At 43.2% G+C, this 13,932-nt stretch overlaps 1 protein-coding gene across 1 annotated transcript in view; it reads left to right on the top strand.

Moving 5' to 3' along the window:
- The window catches only part of LOC145349783 (glial fibrillary acidic protein-like), a 95,463-nt gene that overhangs the window by 35,544 nt on the left and 45,987 nt on the right, over nt 1-13,932 (top strand). The window lies entirely within an intron of this gene.

Raw genomic sequence — 13,932 nt, 5'->3', positions numbered from 1 at the left:
TATATCACAAATAGCAGAGGTCCCAGTACAGAGCCCTGCGGAACACCACTGGTCACAGACCTCCAGCCGGAAAAACACCCTTCCACTACTACCCTCTGTCTTCTGTGGCCAAGCCAGTTCACTACCCACCTAGCCACCTCTCCTTTTATCCCATGAGATTTAACCTTTTGCACCAACCTGCCATGAGGAACTTTGTCAAACACTTTACTAAAATCCATATAGATGACATCCACGGCTCTACCCTTGTCAACCGTTTTTGTCACCTCCTCAAAAAACTCCACCAAATTTGTGAGGCACAACCCCCCTCTTACAAAACCATGCTGTCTATCACTAATGAGATTATTCCGTTCTAAATGCGCATTACATCCTATCTCTAAGGATCCTTTCCAACAATTTCCCTACCACAGACGTCAAGCTCACCGGCCTATAGTTACCCAGGTTATCCTTGTTACCCTTCTTAAATAACGGTACCATAGTCACTATCCTCCAATCCTCAGGGACCTCGCCTGTGTCCAATGAAGAGACAAAGATCTCTGTCAGAGGCCCAGCAATTTCATCTCTTGTCTCCCTTGAGCAGTCTAGGATAGATGCCATCAGGCCCTGGGGATTTGTCAGTTTTAATGTTCCCTAAAAAACCTAACGCTTCCTCCGTTGTAATGGAGATTTTCTCTAACGGGTCAACACTTCCCTCTGAGACACGCCCAGTCAACACGTCCTTCTCCTTTGTGAACACTGATGTAAAGTATTCATTTAGGATCTCCCCTACCTCCTTGGACTCTCAGCACAATTCCTCTCCTTTGTCCCTGAGAGGTCTGATTTTTTTAACTTTTTTAATTTTTTTTTACCTCAATTTACAAGGTAATGGTTGGAATGTGAGTCCTTATAGGTAATCAAGTCTTAAATGTACAGACAATGTGAGTGGAGAGAGGGTTAAGCACAGGTTAAAGAGATGTGAATTGTCTTCAGAGAGGACAGTTAGTGAGATTTTGCAAGCCCAGGCATGTTATGGGGGTTACAGATAGTGTGACATGAACCCAAAATCCCAGTTGGGTCCGTCCTCATGTGTGCAGAACTTGGTGATCAGTTTCTGCTCAGCAATTCTGGGTTTTTGTGTGTCGTGAAGACCGCATTGGAGAACACTTACCCGAAGATCAGTGGCTGAATGCCGGTGACTGCTGAAGTGTTCCCCAACAGGAAGAGAACACTCCTGCCTGGTGATTGTCGAGCGGTGTTCGTTCATCTGTTATCGCAGTGTCTGCATGGTCTCCCCAATGTACCGTGCCTCGGGACATCCTTTCCTGCAGCGTATCAGGTAGACAACGTTGACCGATTTGCAAGAATATGCACTGTGTACCTGGTGGATGGTGTTCTCACATGAGATGACATCTGTTTCGACGATCTGGCACGCCTTGCAGAGGTTGCTGTGGCAGGGTTGTGTGGTGTCATGGTCGCTGTTCTGAAGGCTGGGCAGTTTGCTGCGGACAATGGTCTGTTTGAGGTCGTGCGGTTGTTTGAAGCAAGAAGTGTGGGGATGGGTGTGGGGGTGTGGGGCTGGCTTTGGCGAGATATTTGTTTTCATTGATGACATGTTGAAGACTCTGGAGAAGATGTCATAGCTTCTCCATTCTTGGGAAGTACTGTCTGCCTTGTCCCGTGTTTGTTTTCTGAGGAGGTCGGTGCGGATTTTTACAGTGGCGTGTCAGAACAGTTGATCAATGAGTCGAGCGCCATACCTTGTTCTTATGAGGGCATCTTTCAGCATCTGGAGGTGTCTGTGGCAGCGATCCTCCTCATCTGAGCAGATCCTGTGTATATGGAGGGCCTGCCCATAGGAAACCTCAACCGGGATCTTGGGTTCATGTCACACTATCTGTAACCCCCGTGACTTGCCTGGACTTGCAGAATCTCACTAACTATCCTGGCTGGAGACAATATACATCTCTTTAACCTGTGCTTAACCCTCTCTCCACTCGCATTGTATGTACCTTTAAGACTTGATTACCTGTAAAAACTCACATTTCAACTGTTTTCTTGTAGATTGAGTTTGTGTCTTTATATGTTGTGTGAACACAACTTCCACTCACTTCATGAAGGCACAGTGCTCCGAAAGCTTGTGGCTTGTGCTACAAAAAAAACCTATTGGACTTTAACCTGCTGTTGTGAGATTTCTTATTGTGCTTACCCCAATCCATCACCGGCATCTCCACATCAAGCTAGCGATACCCACATTTCCCGAGTAAGAAAAAAGTGCACCCCCTTAAGAGATCAGTTGGGACGAGGGGATATCAGCACTTTTTTAACTTCACAGAAATGTTCAAATGTTCTCTCAGCAGTGAAGTCTCATTATCGAACGCTGCACTGAGCAATCCTCGGTGTTTTGTATCTATAAGAATGTAACACCAGGAGTTTATGCTCCAGGAGTTGACCTAGGTTGTGATACTGATCAGGCTTTATTGCCCAACAGAAGTTCCTCTTTATATGAAATATCAAATAATATGTCTAATTCTTCATCTAAACCACAGGCTAAAAGCCTGCCTCTAAATTATCTTTCACATTCTATAGTCTTTTACATTACAGCATGTTCAGGACTGCTTTCTTTATCCCATGGCCAGTTAATTCCTCAAACTTCAAGCCATTGTTCATATCAACCTTTTATTAGGTGTTTATACTATTTGAACACAACAAGTATTTCACTGAAGTCTTGGTTGGCAGATTTCCTACTGTGAAAAATGGTGGGAATGCAGCTTCATAATTTGTTGAAGTCAAATGAGATTATCTGCTATCCTTTTTATGGCTGAACAGTCTAATTCTGGAATGGCAAAGTGTCATGTACGAAGTTGTCACTTGCCAGTTGTGTGGGATTCTCTCATCAAGCTGGCGTCTGCTTTGGAGATTCTTAAACTGCGTGTTATCGTGGCAAATTCCTGTTGGTGTCACCACTTGCATTGATCAGCAACTGTACTTTCCCACTTGCCATGATTGATGTTGAGGTCTTTCATGATTCTTTTGACAGTATCCTTGAATCAGAGTTTTATATGCCTTATTGATTTCTTGGAAAAGGCTACCTCAATATATACCATATTCTTAACTATTTAAAAGTTGGAGGAGTTCCTGCCTTTCAGGGGCTTCCTCTTATCTGTGACAACTTTTAGCAACAGAATTTATTGTTGCAAAATCACATTGGTAAAATTTGATCAAGTTACATCAAACCTGTAGTTGTATAGTCCAGCACACTCCGTGTGTCTTGGATAACCTATGCAGGAAGTCTCGAAGATTATGGAGTGGCTGGTTTCATGACTATGTATACAAGAGGCTGAGAACATGTTTCTGGAGGTTATCATTCTGTAGATCTAACGAATTCAAATGGAATGCCACTGTAATGCCAACTCACACTTCACACTTACAGTCCCTATTCCAACCTTCCAAATATCCATCACGGGCAGATCACAACTTGGTTTCTAAGTTCTAAAATATCTAAAACAGCCTTCACTATATTAAAAAAAAACTCCACTAATGAAAGTCCATTTTAATCTTATTCATTCCCTCAAGTGCTTAATTTCTTATCACAACAACCTTCTATTCATAATCCCACATCAATGACATCAAACTTTTTAATAATGTCTTTAAGTTGCCCATCAATCTGTGAACTAGAGCTAGGGGTCACTTTTTAAAAATAAGAGATAAACTATTTATAACAGTGATAAGCAAATTTCTATCTCTAAGGGTATTGTGAGTCTTTGGAACCAGCTGCCTGGAAAGATGGTGGAAGCAGTGTCCTTGAATATTTTTAAGGCAGAGGTGGATAGATTCTTAGTAAGGAAGAGGGGATTTGAGACTATGATCAGATCAACCATGATCTTATTAAATAACAGAGTGGGCTGGGGACTGAAGGACCTACTCTTGTAACTTCTTTGCATATAACTTACAGCCTCCTGCTGAGGTAATTATTGGTTGGGTAATTATTGGTTGGGTAAAGCAGCCAAGCATTCATAAAGAGCTGAGGGGCATTTGTCAACAAACAGCTATTGTAACTTAAAACAAGAGTTTATTTTCAAATCTCACCGACACAGGCCGACTGATTTTAGATTTCTTAAATGTCTGAGGATTTGAATAACTTCATATAATGCCTGTGCTACAGACTCTTCAAGTGCATTTACATCTACTGCAAAAGTTCGGGCCTCCCGCACTACAGGTTAAGACCTTTGCTACAGTGGAAATTAGGTCAGTTTAAAGTCAGTACTGAGTTCAAATAGTCCTGCTGTGTTTGGATTTATTTTATCTGAGAGTCATAAGCCTCCCCCTTTTCCCTACTGGTGAAAATGGGTTGAATTGAAAATGGAGTTGGGGGGGTGGGGGGTGATGGGGCAGGTAGTTTCCAAATCCAGATATTCCATTAATTTTCTCCCTGTGATGTATTTTTAGGTTGCCTTGAACCGCTAGTATTTTGTCCTCTTCCTCCAAAGTTTTCATTTAACAATTAGCCATCTCTTTATTATCCGTAGAGTAGCTTGCACCTGCCTCTAATGAGGCAAATTTCCCATCACCACACCTCTTAATATATTGATAAAAACTTTGGTGCTTGCTTTGGTACCCTTGGTAGGCATTTTTCTTTTAAAGTTTCTTGACCATAGTTGCTAAGTATGCAAGGTAGAGTTTTTGTTTAAGCTCACTTATTATATATACTGTTTACTTTCTACTCTTGAATTATGTGCTGTTGGATTAGAAGTAAGAAAATGTGACACCTACAAGTTGGTGAGGGCAGGGTAAAACTGAAATCACAGCTATAGGGTTATTAAACTACCATCAACTAGCATAGCCAGGATTTTATCACCTCGTCATCGCCTCTCTCCCCAGCAAATATTGCAGACCACTTAAATTGCCATTTACTTAGAAGGACCATGATATCCTGCCAGGTGGGAAGGGCCGTAAAATCTTGGCTCATAATTTAATCAGAAGTAACTGGCTTAGATTCAGAAAGAAAGTCAATAATTTTTTGAGTCAATAATTGCCTTTCAGAAAACCTTTAACAAGGTCCCACATGACAGAAACCTAAAGCTCTCAGCATCAAGATGCTGGACTTCAAACAAGTTAATTCATTCCACATGATGTCAAGAAGTGGTTGAAGGCACAAGAAATAGCAAAGGGTCTGACAACATCCTGTCTGTATCGCTTGTGCTCCAGAACTATCCTGATCTGTAGCCAAACTGTTCCAGTGCAGCTACATTACTGACAAGTACCAGGTGGAAAATTGTCTAGCAATGTCCAAGAACATAGAACATTACAGCGCAGTACAGGCTCTTCGGCCTCGATGTTGCACCGACCTGTAAAACCATCTAACCTACACCATTCCAATATCATCCAAATGTTTATCCAACGACCATTTAAATGTCCTTAACGTTAGCGAATCCACTACTGTTGCAGGCAGGGCATTCCATGCTCTTACTACTCTCTGAGTGGAGAACCTACCTCTCATATCTGTCCTATATCTATCACCTCTCAATTTAAAGCTATGTCCCTCATGCTAGCCATCTCCATCTGAGGAAAAAAGTTCACACTGTCCACTCTATCTAATCCTCTGATCATCTTATATGCCTGTATTAAGTCACCTCTTAACCTTCTTCTCTTTAACAAAAACAGCCTCAAGTCCCTCAGTCTTTTCTCATAAGACCTTCCCACCATACCAGGCAACATCCCGATAAATCTCCTCTGCACCCTTTCCAATGCTTCCACATCCTTCCTATAATGCAGCAACCAGAACTATACACAATACTCCAAGTGCGGCTGCACCAGAGTTTTATACAGCTGCAACATGACCTCATGGCTCCTAAACTCAATCTCTCTACCAATAAAAGCTAACACACTGTACGCCTTCTTCACAACCCTATCAACCTGGGTGCCAACTTTCAGGGATCTATGCACATGGACACTGAGATCTCTCTGCTCAACCACACTACCAAATAATTTGCCATTAGTCCAGTACTCTGTGTTCCTGTTACTCTGTCCAAAGTGAACCACCTCACACTTTTCTGCATTAAACTCCATTTGCCACCTCTCAGCCCAGCTCTGCAGCTTACCTATGTCCCTCTGTAACCGACAACATCCTTCCACACTGTCCACAACTCAACTGACTTTAGTGTCATCTGCAAATTTACTAACCCATCCTTCTATGGCCTCATCCAGGTCATTTATAAAAATGACAGACAGCAATGGTCCCAAAACAGATCCTTGCGTTACAGCACTAGTAACTGAACTCCAGGATGAAGATTTCCCATCAACCACCACCCTCTGTCTTCTTGCAACTAGCCAATTTCTGATCCAAACCGCTAAATCACCCTCAATCCCATGCCTCTGTTACTTCTGCAATAGCTTATCGTGGGGAGCCTTATCAAACGCTTTACTGAAATCCATATACACCACATCAACTGGTTTATCCTCATCCACCTCTTTGGTCACCTTCTCAAAGAACTCAATAGGGTTTGTGAGGCACGACCTACCTTTCACAACACCGTGCTGACTATCCCTAATCATATTATTTCTTTCTAGATGATTGTAAATCCTACCTCTTATAATCCTTCCCAAAACTTTGCTCACAACAAAAGTAAGGCTCGCTGATCTATAATTACCAGGGTTATCTCTACTCCCCTTCTTGAACAAGGGTACAATATTTGCTCTCTTCCAGTCTTCTGGCACTATTCCTATAGACAATGATGACCTAAAGATCAAAGCTAAAGGCTCTGCAATCTCCTCCCTAGCCTCCCAGAGAATCCTAGGATAAATCCCATGCGGCACAGGGGACTTATCTATTTTCATACTTTTCAGAATTGCTAACACCTCCTCCTTATGAACCTCAATCCCGTCTAGTCTAATAGCCTGTATCTCAGTATTCTCCTTGACAACATTGTCTTTTTCCTGTGTGAATACTGACGAAAAATATTCATTTAACGCCTTACCTATCTCTTCAGACTCCACTCACAACTTCCCTCTACTGTCTGTGACTGGCCCTAATCTTACCCTCGTCATTCTTTTATTCCTGATATACCGACAGAAAGCCTTAGGGTTTTCCTTGATCCTACCTGCCAGAGACTTCTCATGTCCCCTCCTGGCTCTTCTTAGCTCTCTCTTTAGGTCCGTCCTGGCTAACTTGTAACTCACAAGTGGCCTAACTGAGCCTTCATGTCTCATCTTGAGATAAGTCTCCTTCTTCCCCTTCACAAGCGATCCAACTTCCTTGGTAAACCACGGTTCCCTAGCTTGACCGCTTCCTCCCTGCCTGACAAGGTACATACCTTAACAAGGACTGTCCACAAAAAGAAGACAAGTCAAATCCGGCTAATTACTGCCCCATCAGTCTCCTCTCAATCATCAGTAAAATTATGAAAGATATCAACAACAAAATTGTTCTGTGTACTTATGCACTAATAACCTATTTGCCAGTGCTTAGTTTTTGTTCCACCAGCAACATTTGGTTCCAAAATTCATATACTCTTGGGCTAAACCTGAACAAGAGCTGAATTCCAAAGTTAAGATAAGCATGACTGCCCTTGATATGAGTCAGCACTTAATTAATGTGCTATCACAGAGCTCGAAAAACTTTCAAGTCAGTTGAGAAATTGTGGAAAACTCTTCAATGGGTGTAGTCATACCTAGTAGAAATGTAGTCTGCAATTGTTGGAGACTGATCATCTCAACTGTAGGAGATCTCTGCTGGTGCTGTCAGGGTAGTGCCCTGGCCTAACCATCTTTAACTGCTTCTCCATTGTAAGATCAGAAGTGGGATGTTTGCTGATGGTTGTAAGGTTCAATACCATTCACAATTCCTCAGATAATGAAGCAGATTGTGCCTTTATGTAGCAAGACCGTGACAATATTCAGGTATGGGTTGATGAGAGATAAGAAAGATCTGTGTCACACAAGTGCCTGGCAATGACCATCTCAAGAAAGAGTGTAACCAGCTCCTGGTGACATTCAAATAAAAGCAAAATACTGAAGAAACTTGACACCATGCAGGACAAAGCAACCCATTTGATTGACACATTATCCATCACTTTAAATATTCAGTTCCTCCACTAGTGCACTAAGGTTGCAGTTTGTACCATTTACAATTGCACTGTAGCAATTACAAACAAAATTGCTTCCACATAACCTCCCAAATCCATGAATTCTACCACCCAGAGAGACAAGGACAACAGGCCACCTTGCAAGTTCTCATCCAAGTTGCCCACCATTTTAACTTGGAAATACATTGCCTTTTTTTCATTGTTGCAAGGCAAAATCTTGACCTCACATTGGTGCTGTGGGAGGGACTGTATCATACAATCTGTAGCTCGCTACCACTTTCTCAAGGGCAAATAGAAATGGACAGTGGAGACAGCCACATCTCAAGAATGAATGAAAATAATAGAATTATTCACAGTGCTTTAATACTATGGTAAAGTTAAGATATTTTATACATTTAAGATAACATTTGTGTGGTTTTCAATTCTATTTGTCTAGAAGTGAACTGCAGTGCTTTCTTTGTACTTTTTATAGCTTGAATGACTTATGTTGCTACTTTGAATGATTTGTGTAGCTGTACCACTAAATCCCTTAAATACATAAGCAAAATACTGCAGGTGCTGGAAATCTGAAATAAAACAAGAAAGCTTTGCAAAGCTCAGCAGGTCTGGCAGCATCTGTGGAGAGAGAAACTAAGTTAACAGATGGAATTCTCCCAGTAGGACCAAGCTGTATGGAAGGGCTGGGACCATGGAGTATTTCCTGCTGTGGAGGCTGGCAGGAAACCACATCATAGCTTCCCGTCTTGACCTTAGTGAATACAAATTGTGTGTTTTGCACCATATTATATGGTGAGACAGCAATGATAGATTGATTCTTGCGATCATTTCCAAGTGCCATATTGAAAAGGCACCCGACATCACGAGCTGCTGTTGAAGAAAGAAGATGGACCTTCCAAAAAAGAAGATTGACCTCTCAAAACACTTTGAGACAAGAAGATAAAAAGAAAGTGGACCTTCATGAACATGCTGAGGCTGGAAGATGGACCTCCTCATGACACTGAGTCTGGAAGATCCAACTGTAGATGCTTCCCATATCATTGCTGTGCTGTTTCAGGGTCCAGGGTTGCTGGTGGCTTTCCAGGAGAGGTCACCCTGTTGGGAGTCTTTTATAGACCTCCTAAAAGTTCTAGAGAGGTTGAGGAAAGGATTGCGGAGACAATCCTGGTTAGGAGTGAAAGTAATAGGGTAATTGTTATGGGGGACTTTAACTTTACGAATATTGATTGGAGTTGCTATAGTTCTAGCTCGCTAGAGGGGTCAGTGTTTGTACAAAGCGTGCAGGAAGGTTTTTTGTCTCAGTATGTAGACAGGCCAACTAGAGGTGAGGCTATATTGGATTTGGTGCTGGGAAATGAGCCAGACCAGGTTCTAGACTTGGAAGTTGGTGTGCATTTTGGTGATAGTGACCACAATTCGGTTACGTTCACCTTAGTGATGGGAAGAGATAGGCATGAACCTCGGGTCAGCAATTTTAGCTGGGGTAAGGGCGATTATGAGGCTATCAGGAGTGAATTAGGAAGCATGGATTGGATTAGGGGATTACAGGGACTGGGAACATCTGAAATGTGGAGTTTTTTCAAGGAGCAGCTACTGCGAGTCCTTGATAGGTATGTCCCTGTCAGGCATGGTGGATTTGGTAGATCTAGGGAACCGTGGTGCACTAAAAGAGTTGAGTCGATGGTTAAAAAGAAAAAGGAGGCTTATGTTCGGATGAGATTGGAGGGCTCAGATAGTGCACTAGAAAGCTTTAGATTGGCTAGGAGGGAGTTGAAGAGTGAGTTGAGAAGGGCTAAAAGAGGACATGAGAAGACTTTGGCTGATAGGATTAAGGAGAATCCTAAGGCGTTCTATAGGTATGTCAAGAACAGAAGGTTGGTCAGGGCAAGATTAGGGCCAGTTACAGACAGCAGGGGGAAGTTGTGTGTGGAACCGGAGGAGATTGGAGAAGTATTGAACCAATATTTCTCTTCGGTGTTCACGCAGGGGGACATGAATATAGCTGAGGAGGACATTGGGTTGCAGGGGTGTAAAATAGACAGTATTACGGTTGATAAAGAGGATGTGCTGGAAATTCTTGAGGGGCTGAAAATAGATAAGTCCCCTGGTCCGGATGGGATCTACCCTAGGATTCTCTGGGAGGCTAGAGAGGTGATTGCAGAGCCTCTGGCTCAGATCTTCAGGTCGTCATTGGTCTCTGGTGTAGTCCCGGAGGATTGGAGGATAGCGAATGTTGTCCCATTGTTTAAGAAGGGGAACAGAGACTTTGCCGGGAATTATAGACCGGTGAGTCTTACTTCTGTTGTGGGCAAGGTTTTAGAAAAAATTATTAGGGATAGGATTTATAGTTATTTGGAGTGTAATGAATTGATTAGAAATAGCATGGTTTTGTAGCGGGTAGGTCGTGCCTTACTAACCTTATTGAGTTTTTTGAGAAGGTGACCAAAGAGGTGGATGGGGGTAAGGCAGTTGACGTGGTATACATGGATTTTAGTAAGGCGTTCGATAAGGTTCACCATGGTAGGCTTCTGCAGAAAATGCAGATGTATGGGATTGTGGGTAATCTAGGAAGTTGGATCAGGAATTGGCTATCAGATAGGAGACAGAGGGTGGTGGTGGATGGTAAATATTCATCATGGAGTGCAGTTACGAGTGGTGTGCCTCAGGGATCTGTTTTGGGGCCACTGTTGTTTGTAATTTTTATTAATGATCTGGATGAGGGTATAGTTGGGTGGATTAGTAAATTTGCTGATGACACCAAAGTTGGAGGTGTGGTAGATTGTGAGGAAGGGTGTCATAGTCTGCAGGGAGACTTAGATAGGTTGCAGAGCTGGGCCGAGAGGTGGCGGATGGAATTTAATGCGGAGAAGTGTGAGGTAATTCACTTTGGTAGGAGCAACAGATGTGTCGAGTATAGGGCTAACAGGAGGACTTTGAATAGTGTGGATGAACAGAGGGATCTAGGTGTGTGTGTACATAGATCCCTGAAAGTTGGGAATCAAGTAGATAAGGTTGTCAAGAAGGCGTACGGTGTCTTGGCGTTTATTGGTAGGGGGATTGAATTTAGGAGTCGCAGTGTAATGTTGCAACTGTACACTACTCTGGTGCGGCCGCACTTGGAGTACTGTGTGCAGTTCTGGTCCCCGCATTACAAGAAGGATGTGGAGGCGTTGGAGAGGGTGCAGAGGAGGTTTACTAGGATGTTGCCTGGTATGGTGGGGAGGTCCTATGAGGAGAGACTGAGGGATCTAGGGTTGTTTTCGTTGGAAAGAAGGCGGCTAAGAGGGGATCTTATTGAAACATATAAGATGATTAGAGGTTTAGATAGGGTGGATAGTGATAGCCTTTTTCCTCGGATGGAGAAAGCTAGCACGAGGGGGCATGGCTTTAAATTAAGGGGGGGTAGCTACAGGACGGATGTCAGGGGTAGGTTCTTTACCCAGCGGGTGGTGAGGGATTGGAATGCCCTGCCTGCTGCAGTTGTAAATGCGTCTAGTTTGGGGGCGTTTAAGAGATCTCTGGATAGGTTTATGGACGAAAAGGGATTGGTATAGGCTAGTGGGTCATTGTTTTTGTAACTGGTCGGCGCAACATCGTGGGCCGAAGGGCCTGTTCTGCGCTGTAATGTTCTATGTTCTATGTTCATCCCGAACTGCAGAGGCAGCCCCAGGCATTATTTAGGTGAGTTCCAACTTCTGCTTGTCACATTTTTCCAGACATGTTCTGGACCAGTGTATTTTCCCTCTGGCATTATGGAGAATTGAGAATGGGTGGAAGTTTCTGGTCTGACCTTCATCTGCAACGCATTCGTGGGATGCAAGTCAGTTTCACGCCAATCTTCAGTGTGTATCCCAATCTGCCACAGCAGGCATCAGTGGTAGATTCTGCAGGAAGTTCATGCTGGCACAAAACCAGTTTTTGAACTCCCACCAACAGGAGTACAGAATATAGGGCTAATGCTAGGACTCTTGGTAGTATTGACGAGCAGAGAGATCTCGGTGTACATGTGCATAGATCCTTGAAAGTTGGCACCCAGGTTGATAAGGTTGTTAAGAAGGTGTGTTAGCTTTTATTGGTAGAGGGATTGAATTTTGGAGCCGTGAGATCATGTTGCAACTATACAAAACTCTGGTGCGGCTGCACTTGGAATATTGCGTACAGTTCTGGTCACCGCATTATAAGAAAGATGTGGAAGCATTGGAAAGGATGCAGTTTTACCAGGATGTTGCCTGGTATGGTAGGAAGGTCTTATGAGGAAAGGCTGAGAGACTTGAGGTTATTTTCGTTAGAGAGAAGAAGGTTAAGAGGTGACCTAATTGGGGCATACAAGATGATCAGACAGTTAGATAGGGTGGACAGTGAGAGCCTTTTTCCTCAGATGGTGACGATTAACACGAGGGGACATAGCTTTAAATTGAGGGGTGGTAATTATAGGACGGATGTCAAAGGGAGGTTCTTTACTCAGAGGGTAGTAAGGGCGTGGAATGCCCTGCCTGCAGCAGTTGTGGACTCACCAACTTTAAGGGCGTTCAAATGGTCATTGGGTAGGCATGTGGATAACATTGGAATAGTTTAGGTTAGAGGGTCATTAGATTGGTTCCACTGGTGGGCACAACATCGAGGGCTGAAGGGCCTGTACTGCGCTGTAATGTTCTATGTTCTATGATTAGTAAGTTTGTGGATGACACAAAAGTTGCTGGATTTGCGGATAGCTATGAGGACCATCAGAGGATACAGCAGGATATAGATCAGTTGGAGACTTGGGCGGAGAGATGGCAGATGAAGTTTAATCCGGACAAATGTGAGGTAGTGCATCTTGGAAGGTCTCATACAAGTAGGAAATATACAATAAATGACAGAACCCTTAAGAGTATTGATAAGCAGAGGGACCTGTTGTACAGGTACACAGGTCACTGAAAGTGGCAATGCAGGTGGAGAAGGTAGTCAAGAAGGCATACGGCATACTTGCCTTCATCGGCTGGGGCATTGAGTTTAAAAATTGGCAAGTAATGTTGCAGCTTTATAAACATTAGTTAGGCCGCACTTGGAATATAGTGTTCAATTCTGGTCACCACACTGCCAGAAGGATGTGGAGGCTTTGGAGAAGGTACAGAAAAGATTTACCAGGATGTTGCCTGGTATGGAGGGCATTAGCTATGAGGACAGGTTGGAGGAACTTGGTTTGTTCTCACTGGAGTGATGGAGGTTGAGGGGAGACCTGATAGAAGTCTACAAGATTATGAGAGGCATGGACAGAGTGGATAGTCAGAAGCTTTTTCCCCAGAGTGGAAGAGTCAATTACTAGCGGGCATAGGTTTAAGGTGCGAGGGGCAAGGTTTAAAGGAGATGTAGGAGGCAGATATTTTACACAGAGAGTTGTAGGTGCCTGGAACTGGTTCCTGGGGGAGGTAGTGGAAGCAGATATGATAGTGACTTTTAAGGGGCATCTTGACAAGTACATGAATAGGATGGGAATAGAGGGATATGGTCCCCGGAACGGTTGGGGGGTTTAATTAAATCGGGCAGCATAGTTGGTGCAGGCTTGGAGGGCTGAAGGTCCTGTTCCTGTGCTGTAATTTTCTTTGTTCTTTGGCCCCTTCTGTGCTGTAACAATTCTGTGATTCTTTGCCTCAATTCCATTCACCTGTCTTTACTCCACATCCCTTCCTTTCCCTATTAAAATAAACTATGAGAAAAGTTTAGAGATTATTAAATCTAGACAAACAAGGTTAAAGAAGGATGAAAGAAGAATACTTAAGTGTAAATTGTGAGACTGTTTGCCATCAAAGCAGTTTGGAAAATCACAATACATCTATAAGCTTCTCATAGCTGCAAACTGCATGTCACTGAATTTAATCGATAAAGTGCCAAAATGATA

The sequence above is a fragment of the Carcharhinus amblyrhynchos genome, chromosome 11 (genome assembly GCF_965287045.1).
Source record: "Carcharhinus amblyrhynchos chromosome 11, sCarAmb.v2.hapA, whole genome shotgun sequence".
Taxonomy (NCBI): domain Eukaryota; kingdom Metazoa; phylum Chordata; class Chondrichthyes; order Carcharhiniformes; family Carcharhinidae; genus Carcharhinus; species Carcharhinus amblyrhynchos.
The sequence above is the reverse complement of the archived record's forward strand: the minus strand, read 5'-3'. Positions and strand labels throughout refer to the sequence as shown.